Raw genomic sequence first — 11,879 nt, 5'->3', positions numbered from 1 at the left:
ATATATATATATATATATATATATATATATAGCCCCCGGCCAAATTTTTTTAACCCAATGCGGCCCCCGAGTCAAAAAGTTTGGGGACCCCTGACTCTACTTGTTAAAAAATACAAGATTCCCCTCGAGAAAAACAGTTTTTCACTCTTTCCTGCAGTGGTGTTTGAATACTGGAATTTTATTTGAAAGTTGAAGTTAAAAATGTCATTGAAAAGTAAAGGGAAGTCAAATTAGACTTTATTAAAAATTACAAATATTTTTTGTTTTAATTGAAAAAAAAACAAAAAACAAGAAGAAGATATAACAGAATTTACGACAATTTAACATTTAAGACATTTTAATTTTTAAATATTTGATGAACAGAAATATTTTTTTCAATTAGGGATTTTTTTTACATAAAAGAAAAAAATATGTTCTTCTTTTATGAATAGAGAAACAACTTTTTTACTGAAACAAAAATGTAAAAAAAAGTAACATTTCGAACATATTTTCTTTAAATTGAAAAAATATTTTGAAAAACAAATTGCAAAAAAAAAAAAAAAAAAAAAAAATATATATATAATAAAATTTTATATATATATATACATATATATATATATATATATATATATATATATATATATATATATATATATATATATATATATATATATATATATATATATATACGGCGTGGCGAAGTTGGTAGAGTGGCCGTGCCAGCGATCAGAGGGTTGCTGGCTACTGGGGTTCAATCCCCACCTTCTACCATCCTAGTTGTGTCCTTGGGCAAGACACTTCACCCTTGCTCCTGATGGGTGCTGGTTAGCGCCTTGCATGGCAGCTCCCGCCATCAGTGTGTGTGAATGGGTGAATGTGGAAATACTGTCAAAGCGCTTTGAGTACCTTAAAGGTAGAAAAGCGCTATACAAGTATAACCCATTTATATATATACATAATATTTTCTCATTTTATGAATGGGGAAAAAACTTTTTTACTGAAACAAAAATGTAAAAAAATAGTACAATTTGACTTTGTCAATTTTTTTTAACGTATTTTCTTTACATTGAAAACAAATTTTAAACAAACAAATTGCAACAAATTATGTATAAACAGTACAGGCCAAAAGTTTGGACACACCTTCTCATTCAATGCGTTTTCTTTATTTTAATGACTATTTACATTGCAGATTTTCACTGAAGGCATCAAAACTATGAATGAACACATGTGGACGTATGTACTTAAAAAAAGGTGAAATAACTCAAAACATGTTTTATATTCTAGTTTCTTCAACATAGCCACCCTTTGCTCAGATTAGTGCTTTGCACACTCTTGGCATTCTCTCGATGAGCTAACTCCTTCAAGACTGTTGGAAAACCATTTCAGGTTTGAAACTCATCGAGAGAATGTGTTCATTCATAATTTTGATGCCTTCAGTGACAATCTACAATGTAAATAGTCATGAAAATAAAGAAAACCCATTAAATGAGAAGGTGTCTCCAAACTGTTGGCCTGTACTGTATATATTACTGTTCATATATATATATATATGTTTTCCTATAAAAGAAAACAGTTTTACTAAAAATAAATAAAACACAAATATACGTCTTTTTATCAAGGAAATAAAGTTTCAATTTTTTTTTTTTTTTTTAAATTGACTTAACTAAAGAATTTCATGATGTGTTTTCACATTTTACAATTAGTTTTGGACTCATACAATCCTTTTTTAAAAAGCGCATTGCTGTAACATTTTTCCAACAAAAAACATTGTGTGAAACACTTATGTCAAAACACACAAAACAAATAGTTCAGTACAATTTGACTTTACTGAAAAATAAAAATATTTTTATTTTATTTGAGAAAATACATTTTAAAAAGTTTGAGTGTAAGTATTAGCTTTTCCAAAAAAAGTACACTTTTTGTCTTGGAAACCAAATATTCTTTTTTTTACTGTTCTGCATTTGAAAAAAAAGAAATAATGCCTGGAAACACACAAAATGCTTTTTTTTTTTTAGAAATTCTTAAGGAAGAAGCATAGCTTTTTTAATTTGAACCCTTCTCCATGTCTCAGCAGGTACTGATCATTTGTTCACGTCCTGCCTTTAACATGTGACCATTTTCTAAGTGGGAGAGCAAAGAACATACATTGTGTAGCAATAAAGTGAGCACATGCAATGGATATATTTTGTGTCTTTTTCCAAAAGCTTTGTCAGCCATGAAAGCTCCATGTTGCTCCCTGCAGCCAGATATGAACCAAAGGTGACCGAGTGTCACATGTGGCCCATCCCTTCCAGCAGCAATGCAACATGGGAGCTCCTTGCAGGTTCCTATACAGGCCGGTGACGAGTTCCCCGCGCCTCTGGTCGAACCTGTTTCCCGAGGGGGGTGAGGCCTCAAAAAAAATAAAAAATGGACCTAGAAGCATGAAAGGAATCCGTACAGGAGGCATGCCACGGTTATCTGTTATTGTTTGATGGAGGGCCAAATGCACATAATTTCATGAAAATAATCAATCAAAGTAATGCTTTTTTTTGATGACTTATGTGTGCAGTCGTACTCGCATAGCATGAATGAGCTTTCAACCCCTGCTGCACTTCCTCTCCTATTGGTACCCCCAAATACTTCAAATTGTGTTGAAACTCAACTCATTTGCATACGTAACCACTCAGTTTCACAGCATTGACCTTTGGAGAAGGCTGACGATAAAGGAACAATTCTCTGCCAGAAAAAAGGCTTCACATGTGATGATAACAATTAAAAGCCAATTAAACTATTAAATGTTCATGCATTGTCTGGCCAACAAATTGTGACCGACACATGTTAACTGATTTAAGATGATTGAGGATAGTTTATTTTCTATCTATTTAGGTTTTTACATACGGTGCTTGCTCTGGTACTGTCTTATGGCTTTTGTATGTCAATTCAAACAAATATATACATCTTTTGCAAAAACACATGTACTGCATGCTGTTTTTACAGTTTTTATTTTATTTTTAAACTTAATATAAAAAAACAAAACACATATTCTACTGGCAATAGAAAAACATTTAACCAAGAAAAAAGGGGGGAAAAGGACAAACCATATTTCACTCAAACTGTAAATCAACGTCAAAAAAATGATTTTATTAAATTCAAATGCATTTAAATTTAATAAAAATCATTTTTTGACATTGATTTACAGTTTGAGTGAAATATGGTTTGTAAAAGGATTGTATTAGATTCAAATGCATTTAAATGTAATACAATCCTTTTTTTGACATTGATTTACAGTTTGAGTGAAACATGTTTTGTCCTTGTTTTTTCTTTTTTTCTTTTTCTTCACTATTCCCTATGAGATAGTTGTACAAGATCACTATCTGGCAATTTAACAGATAAAACTGGTTCTTTTGCATCCCTTAGTTCTCTGTCAATGTCTTATGTAGTAATTTTATTTGGCATCTTTTATTGTAAGTTTTCTTAGAAGGTCGAAGATGAATTTGTGTTTTGTAACAGACAATAAAAGTTATAATTTCATCAAAAGACTCAGATAATTAACATATTAAACATTTTTTAAACACAGTGTTTTCCAAACTAAATTTTCTGTTTTTTTATTGTGTTTTTGTAGTTGAAAAAACACAATCAAAATGTATTTTATGACCAATAGAATTGGTATTATTATTTTGTTAAAATGTATTAACATTTTAAAATATTTTCTTTATTTTAAAATAATAAATATTATATTATATTTTATTTTGAAATATTAAAATATTTTCACTACACCACACATAGTACTGTATATATATAAAAAACTTTTTTTAAATTTATTATTTTGAACAAAAAAAAGATCTAGAAATTAAAAACACACATTTATTTACAAACATATATACATAATTATAAATATAGATAGATAGATCTTTCTAGAACAATGCCACTAACGCCCAGGTAACACCTAACGTTATGAACGTTCTAAGAACGTTCTTAGAACATATCCAAAAACTATAGTTTTGGATATGTTCTAAGAACGTTCTTAGAACATTCTTAGAACGTTCTCATCTATATACCAAATATAATTTGCCTGCAATGGAAACAGCAACTGTTAGGATTTTATAAGTGTTTTTTTCGCGAATTTACTTTTTATACAGTATGTTGTAACGTTTCCCTAACTTTCTGCGAAAGTGTTGTGTTTTGTGAACAATCTGACGCCGGCTGAGTCAAGGCTGCACGCACAGTAGGTGGCGGTAATGCACACACAAGGTTGCTTGCCAACCGCCATAAAAATCAAAAGAAGAAGAAGAAGAAGGAGAAGAAGAAGAAGACTGCACGCATTCACAATTGAAGCTGCTCCGTGAGACAAAGAAGGACGAAGGCTAACTATTTCCAGAATCCCGATTTTAAAGCAATTTGGTGCGCCATCCATTTATCACATATAAGTAGATTGAAAGAGTGAAATACGAAGCACGTTTTTGTATAACGATTTCCAACCTACATGATTAATTTCAGACCATTTTACGGTTTTAGCGTTGTGTCAAATGCATACATTTCTCGTGCAGGTTGGCTGTTATAAAGTTTCCAAACTGACCAAAGACCAACGAATGACTTCTGAAGAAGGGTGGATTTATCTGTAGCCTAGTTAAACAATAATTTGTCCCGTCAGTGTCATGGTTTGAATGCTGCCTGAACGTTCCGTGAACGTTATAGTTCTGTGTGGGCGATAATAGGGCAACCCATTTTCCTTGGTTTTTTTTTTATAGAATAAACACAATGAAGAAGTTTCAACAGAGGGCTTATAAGCGTAGATGGGCTGCCACAACTAGGCATTTGAAGAAGCAATGCCGACAGTCAACTTTAGAATTAGAGAGTGATGATAGCGAGCAAGAGAATGACACGACAATCTTATCAACTCCAGAAACAGTGACAACCCTTCAGTACATGGATGCTGCGGAGACTGCTTCCTGCACTGCCGCGGGTGCTGACAATGCCACCTACAGTGGCCCTGATAGTGATGAGCCTGATGAAAATGATGCTGATTGGAGACTAATTGACCATCATGTCACCTTGTCATCTGATTCAGAAAATGAGAGTGATAGTGACTGCTTTGAAGATCATTTGAGTTTGTTAGCAACCGAATATCATGTCAAACATAATGCATTGGACAGCCTTTTGAAGCTACTCAAGAAAGTTTTCCAGATGGCTCCTTCTTTTGTGGTCGTTGAGTTCCTTGGTGAACGTTCAGTCGCTGTTGTCCCAACTATATGGACAGAAGATCATGGAAAGGTTATTACTTTTTCTGAAAAGTACTGTGCATAGGCATAATATTGTAGCTTATTATTAATTATGTCATTCATCATGACTGGATTATTTTATCTTCAGAATAGCTTCTGCTATTGGCCAAGGCCAAATCCTACCCACTCCAGAATCCGGAAAGCTGAGATTCCTGACAAAGAAGTCTGGGATAGGCTGCCAATTCGAGTTTTCAGGAAAACATTGACTGGTAAGGGAATATTGTCAAAGTCATATCATGTATGTTTTAAACAACATAAGTTAGATTCATCTTGAGTCATCAGCATACTTTGAAATTTTGCAGAAGACTTTGACAAGGCCCTTCAATACGAAAAACAAGCTGAAATGTTTTCGAGCCCAGAAGAAGTGTCAACCAAACGGAGCCACATCACCCCTGAACGTTATAGAAACGATGAGGAAGATGTGTTTGATGCTGACGGTATAGTCACTTTTCAAAGACTGTTTACTTACAATACTCAAACACTACTTAGTGGTGCATAAATTTTATTGTCTTCGTTGGTTTAGACGAAGAGGAAATTCGGCCAAAAAAGAAGTGCAGAAAAGAGAAACCACAGATCCTCGTCCAGGCACCCCCACTGCCAGAGCTCCCACCATTTAACTTTCCAATCTCCAGCGAGTACCAGACCACTTCAGCCAGTACCAGCCAATACCAGACCACTCCAAGGCATCCAGGCCGACCTCACAGCCCAGCGAGAAGCAGCACTTCCAGGCTCAGTCCAGACAGGAATAATGCATCCAGCTCAAGCAAGTACCAGACCACTCCAGCCAGTACGAGTCAGTACCAGACCGCTCCAAGAAGCAGCAGGAATGCCCTTGACAGTGAACGTTAGTTGATAGGTGGTGTTAAACAGGCTGTTACAACGGGCAGTAATACGAATTACCTCTTTGACTTTTGTTGTCTTTGCAGTTTTCCAATTGAACATGAAAGTTCAAAATATACTTGAGAACCAGGGAGAAATTATGCGCATGCTGAGAGGGCTGGCAGCACAGTCTGTGGGGCCAGAATCTGTGGATGTTCAAGATCTCATTGATAAGCCTTTCGAGACTCTTGAGCAGCTGAAGGCCTTCTGTGAACGGCTCGACACTGATCTTCTGCTCAGAAAGCAGCTGGGAATTAGTTTTAATTCCCCACTGCAAAAATATCTTGCTCAGTTATCAAAAAACAATTTATAATCAAGTACAATATTGTTGTTTATTTATTTGTATAGGTGAAAGCTCTTACTGCTCTTGGTGGGCAGAATTTGGCAGACACGGTGAGGACAATGCTGAGGAAAATTGCCACAAACAAAGTCCTGGAGCAGCTTGGCCTCCGTGGAAAGTCAGGAAAAGTGGCGTTTGAGGACTTGCCCCTTTACAGAATAATAAATAGTAAGTGTTAATAATAGGTTTGCATCTTTGAGCATATGTTGCATGTATGCTCACAAGGTCGATCTAGCTGTTATTATTACAGTATTTATTCTAAAGGGAATTCTAAATTGTGCTGGTGATTGCAGAGGCATGCAGGGGTGTTTACAAGCAGACGACCACAGCTGAAGTGGATTGTGAGCTTGGAGAGGTCCTGAAACTGGCCACTTTTCGAAAGGGAGGTTCAAAATTTGAGGTACGGAGAAGATAAGATATCCCAATTTTGAATTCCATTTTATTGAAGTTCCACTGCATGTCTTTTAAATTTGCAATTATAACTACTTGCAGGAGAAGAGGAGGAATTAAGAGGGAGGACAAAAAAGGAAAAAGAAACAAGCAAAAGAACAGAGTGAGATGAGAGGTAAATGATAAAATAATTATGCCAATGTTTTAATTCAATTCAATTAATCTACATTCCAGTGCTGTCTTTGTTGTATTTGTGATAATTATTTACTTCCAGGATTTGGGTTTCCCTGCTTGGGCTGCTGCCCCCGCGACCCGACCTCGGATAAGCGGAAGAATATGGATGGATTTACTTCCAGGAAGAGAACCAAGAAGGGCCAGGATACCCTGACGCGCATGACCAAGCCCACTGCATTCCATTCCATTTGTATTATAGTTATCACTAATAAAGAATTATTTCTGTTGAAATCACTATCACTAATAAAGAATTAATTATGTTGAAATTTCTGTTTGAGTGTTATTCCTGACAATATAGCATAAAAACAGATGTAAATAGCATGTTCCTAAACAGTTCCCTGAACGTTCTAGCCAAACGTTCTTGACTAACGTTCTGCTAACCAAGCTAGAACGCCACAACCTCACGTTCTTTGAACGTTATAAACTAACGTTCCCAGAACAATGCCACTACGTTGTCCTAACGTTCACATAACGTTCACTTGTTACCTGGGGCAGCGCTAACACTATTGTCACTCTAACAGGAAAAACTACATAGTCAGCTGTTTTCCAGCGGCCATATTGGTTTGCACTAAATCAAGCTATCTGTTTCCCCCTGGTCTTGTGACACAGCAAGCATATCAACTCTTGGTTTTTTTTGCTTATTCAGTAGAAAATAAGATGCTCCAAAACAGTGACACCACAATGCATGCCATCCCGAGTGCACAACGGACTAAGCAGATAACAAATTAAACCCCCAGGATTAACATTCGTTGTCAATTAGCCAATTATGGCGATGTCAAGTGGTTTGTAAGATTCATGAATGGACACACGTGCATCACTCAGGATTACTTCACGCGCGTCACATGGCCAACTGGTTGAATAAATTCCGCTCAGTGTGACACACTGACATTGTTGGAATCTCCATCATGCGCTCTTTGTTTGGACGGAGAGAAAAAACAAGATTCCATGTATGTTTGGGAAGATTTTTAACAAAGTGTGTCATAGTGTGTGCCACAACAATATGTGACATTGCTATGTTTCAATGTAGTTAATCATAGACATTGCAACTATTGACTCATGCAAGTTGACCTGGGTTGCTATGACGATATGGAGACTTCATAGAGTGCAACTTTCTTTTACGCTTTATAATCACATGGAAGGAGATTTTCTGCAACATGAGTGTTGTTTTTAAGAGTTGGATGTTTTTTTTCTTTCTATTTACAATGTATGTTCAATTTTGTTATTCTTACAGCCAGACCTGTGTGATTATTTCCGTACCTGACGGTTTTCGACCACAACTGTTGCCTTCCTCATGTTGTCACGTAAAATTGCATAATTTTTTGAAGACCTAATGAACCTCTTTGGATTACAATTCATGTTGTCGATGTTTTAATTACGGTATGAACAGAGTACATTGCACAAGTACATTGAGTATTGATAAAAGTCAAAACATCAGTGTCCGATCCTGGCCCACATCTTGTTTTTCATTGGTCTAAGGCAGAGGTGTCAAAGTCATTTTCATTGGGGGCCACTTCACAGTTCTGTTTGGCCCCAGATGGCTGATTTTAACAGAGAACACTGTTATCACACAATTGTTTTATGCATTTTATTAGATTTAAAAAAAAAATCAAAATTAAAAAAAATATATGGTAAGTTGCAATAATTTCACCTTAAAATGTTGTATATTTTACTGTAAATGGAAAAACAGTACTGCTGTTTTTATTGTAAAAAAAAAAAAAAAAAAAAAAAAAAAGGCAACTCAGTTGCCAGAATTTTACTTTAAAATTTATATTTGTTTTTTTACTGTAAATAAAAAAACTGCATTATTACAGTAAAAGTTTGGCACCTCAGCTGCCAGGTTTTTTAAAAAATTTTTATACCGCAAATCAACAACTGTAGATTTTTCTGTGTATTACTGTAAATGCCAAAACGACACCGCAGTTTATTAAATTGAAAAAAGTACTGCTTTTTTCATTTAGAAAAAAATGCTGTAAAAACACAGTCAATTTCACAATTTTACCATGAAATCTATTGTTACTTTTACATTGCACAATTTGATGGATAACTTGCTTTGAAATAATTATTATTAGTATTTATTTGTATTTAAAAATGGTTTGAATGTTTGATAATATATTTTTGCATAATTAAATAATATTTAACTTAACAAAATTTGCGATCGCATGGAGTACATGTATTTTTTTTCTGCCAAAATAGAAATAAATAATACATTTAGTAAGACAAGTTACAGTACTTTATTCATACATATTAATTCCAGGATTTCGAGGGCCAAAAAAAATGAAACGGCAGGCCACATCTGGTCCCCGGGCCCTGGGTTTGACACCTGTGGTCTAAGGCATATTCTAAAAATGTAATACAGTAGTATCTTAGCTTTCAAGCTTAATTGGTTCTGTGACAGAGCTCTTAACTCAAAACACTTGTCTCTCAAATCAATGTCTCCCTTTGAAATGAATTGAAACCATTTTAACTGGTGCTAGAACTGCCTCCCCCAAACAGCACAATTTTAACATGTAACATGCTTTTAAAAAACTAAAAAACTTATAGATAAGAAATATTGTAAACAAACAATACAACTGATTGTAGTACAAACGACTACAGTAATTTATGAAGTGATATAATAATAATGTACAACATTTACCTTGTAGAGTCAGTGGACTTATGCGGTATCTCTATCCAGCTGCTTCTCTGTCAAATACACCATCAGCAGCTTTTCCATATTTTCATAAATACATGTCCGCCGTTTAAATATTATTTTACCATTCTCGGATGGCGCTATTGACTCATTCTCCTTCAGTATGGTGCAGACGAGTACTGTCCCAATGATTGTCACACTAGATGTGACGAAATTATTCTCAGCATTTGACCCATCACCCCCGATCACTCCCTGGGAGGTGAGGGGAGCAGTGAGCAGCAGCGGTGGCCGCGCCCGGGAATAATTTTTTGTAGGGATGTCCGATAATATCGGACTGCCGATATTATCGGCCGATAAATGCTTTAAAATTTAATATCGGAAATTATCGGTATTGGTTTCAAAATTATTGGTATCGGTTTCAAAAAGTAAAATGTATGACTTTTTAAAACGCTGCTGTGTACACGGACGTAGGGAGAAGTACAGAGCGCCAATAAACCTTAACGGCACTGCCTTTGCATGCCGGTCCAATCACATAATATCTACGGCTTTTCACACACACAAGTGAATGCAAGGCATACTTGGTCAACAGCCATACAGGTCACACTGAGGGTGGACGTATAAACAACTTTAACACTGTTAAAAATATGCGCCACACTGTGAACCCACACCAAACAAGAATGACAAACACATTTCGGGAGAACATCCGCACCGTAACACAACAGAACAAATACCCAGAACCCCTTGCAGCACTAACTCGCTACAATATACACCCCCCGCTACCCCCCGCCCCCCACCTCAACCTCCTCATACTCTCTCAGGTAGAGCATGTCCCATATTCCAAGCTGCTGTTTTGAGGCATGTTAAAAAAAATAATGCACTTTGTGACTTCAATGATAAATATGGCAGTGCCATATTGGCATTTTTTTCCATAACTTGAGTTGATTTATTTTGGAAAACCTTGTTACATTGTTTAATGCATCCAGCGGGGCATCACAACAAAATTAGGCATAATAATGTGTTAATTCCACGACTGTATATATCGGTATTGGTTGATATCAGAATCGGTAATTAAGAGTTGGACAATATCGGAATATCAGCAAAAAAGTCATTATCGGACAATCTCTATTTTTTGGTGATTTAACCCACAATTCCAACCCTTGATGCTGAGTGCCAAGCAGGGAATTCAGTGCTTCTCAATTATTTTATGTTACGACCCCCCTACGGAGGAAGAAAACATTTCGTGCCCCCCCCCAACCCCACCCTACTCTTTGCCGCAACTATAAATAGTATCATTTGTCTATAAAATTGTTATAAGAACACCTATGAACCACTTTTCATCCTTATTAACAATAAAGAACACACAAAAAAGAAAGAAATATAGATCAACAGTTCTTTTTTTTTTTTAAATGAAAATGAGTAAATCAGGATTAATGGCTACAATGAGCACATTTTGTAGTGTACAGTTTTTCAAAGTGGGGTTTGAAGCATGATACTGCATGATACTGATAAAGCACACACGGCCCTCTGGCATTCTTTTTTTAAAAGAAATGCTTTTATTCCATGTGTATCATCCACTTCTTCTGCTCAGCACTGCCATTAACACTCACCTACTCATTTCCCATGGTTGGAAAAACACAGTTATGTCGGTATCGAGCTAAAAGGTAATGCTGGCAAGTAAGTCCGGATGTTTTGGGCGGATCTTGTGGAGTTCACTGTGACATTCGTAATGTCAATTATCTTATTTTGCTCAAAGCATGACAATTAGGGAAGGGTCAGATCTTATCTCAAAACACTCTTAATTTGAGGTGCCAATATGTTAAATACTACAACATGTTATAACATCAGTGGGACAGTCTTGGTTGACATGTCTCTTCAACACTGCGTGGAAGTCTGGAACGGTTCCTCTTTTCAAGAAAGATGACCGTTTCCAACCACAGGGGGATCACACTCGTTAGCCTCCATGGGGTGGTCGATTCTAGAGTGCCGGAGAGTAGTGCATCGTGGGGTCCAGGAGTCCAGACGTCAGAAAGCCTATCAATGAGCTTGTGAGTGTTACGCTTGCGAGGCATAGTGATGCCGGAGGTCGTCTTTTCAAATTGCAGAGGGATGTGAGGAAGCGGCTTGCAGGTAAGAATAAATTATTTATTTTAGTTGCAGACCAAAATAT

The 11,879-nt window shown here is 36.0% G+C and overlaps 1 long non-coding RNA gene across 4 annotated transcripts; it reads left to right on the top strand.

Moving 5' to 3' along the window:
- The first annotated feature begins 4,301 nt into the window (after positions 1-4,301).
- Positions 4,302-7,336, top strand: LOC133631327 (uncharacterized). 4 transcript variants are annotated; one of them, XR_009821442.1, is made up of 8 exons: positions 4,308-5,252; positions 5,329-5,449; positions 5,543-5,677; positions 5,764-6,084; positions 6,167-6,627; positions 6,753-6,859; positions 6,952-7,024; positions 7,124-7,336. It is a non-coding gene; the product is annotated as an uncharacterized LOC133631327 (long non-coding RNA). The 4 variants fall into 4 exon arrangements; XR_009821441.1 differs by having other exon boundaries at positions 4,347-4,362; positions 4,509-5,252; positions 5,764-6,627; XR_009821443.1 differs by having other exon boundaries at positions 4,302-5,252; positions 5,523-5,677; positions 5,764-6,627.
- Positions 7,337-11,879: the final 4,543 nt, after the last annotated feature.

This window comes from Entelurus aequoreus, linkage group LG16 (assembly GCF_033978785.1).
Source record: "Entelurus aequoreus isolate RoL-2023_Sb linkage group LG16, RoL_Eaeq_v1.1, whole genome shotgun sequence".
In the NCBI taxonomy this organism is placed as follows: domain Eukaryota; kingdom Metazoa; phylum Chordata; class Actinopteri; order Syngnathiformes; family Syngnathidae; genus Entelurus; species Entelurus aequoreus.
The sequence above is the reverse complement of the archived record's forward strand: the minus strand, read 5'-3'. Positions and strand labels throughout refer to the sequence as shown.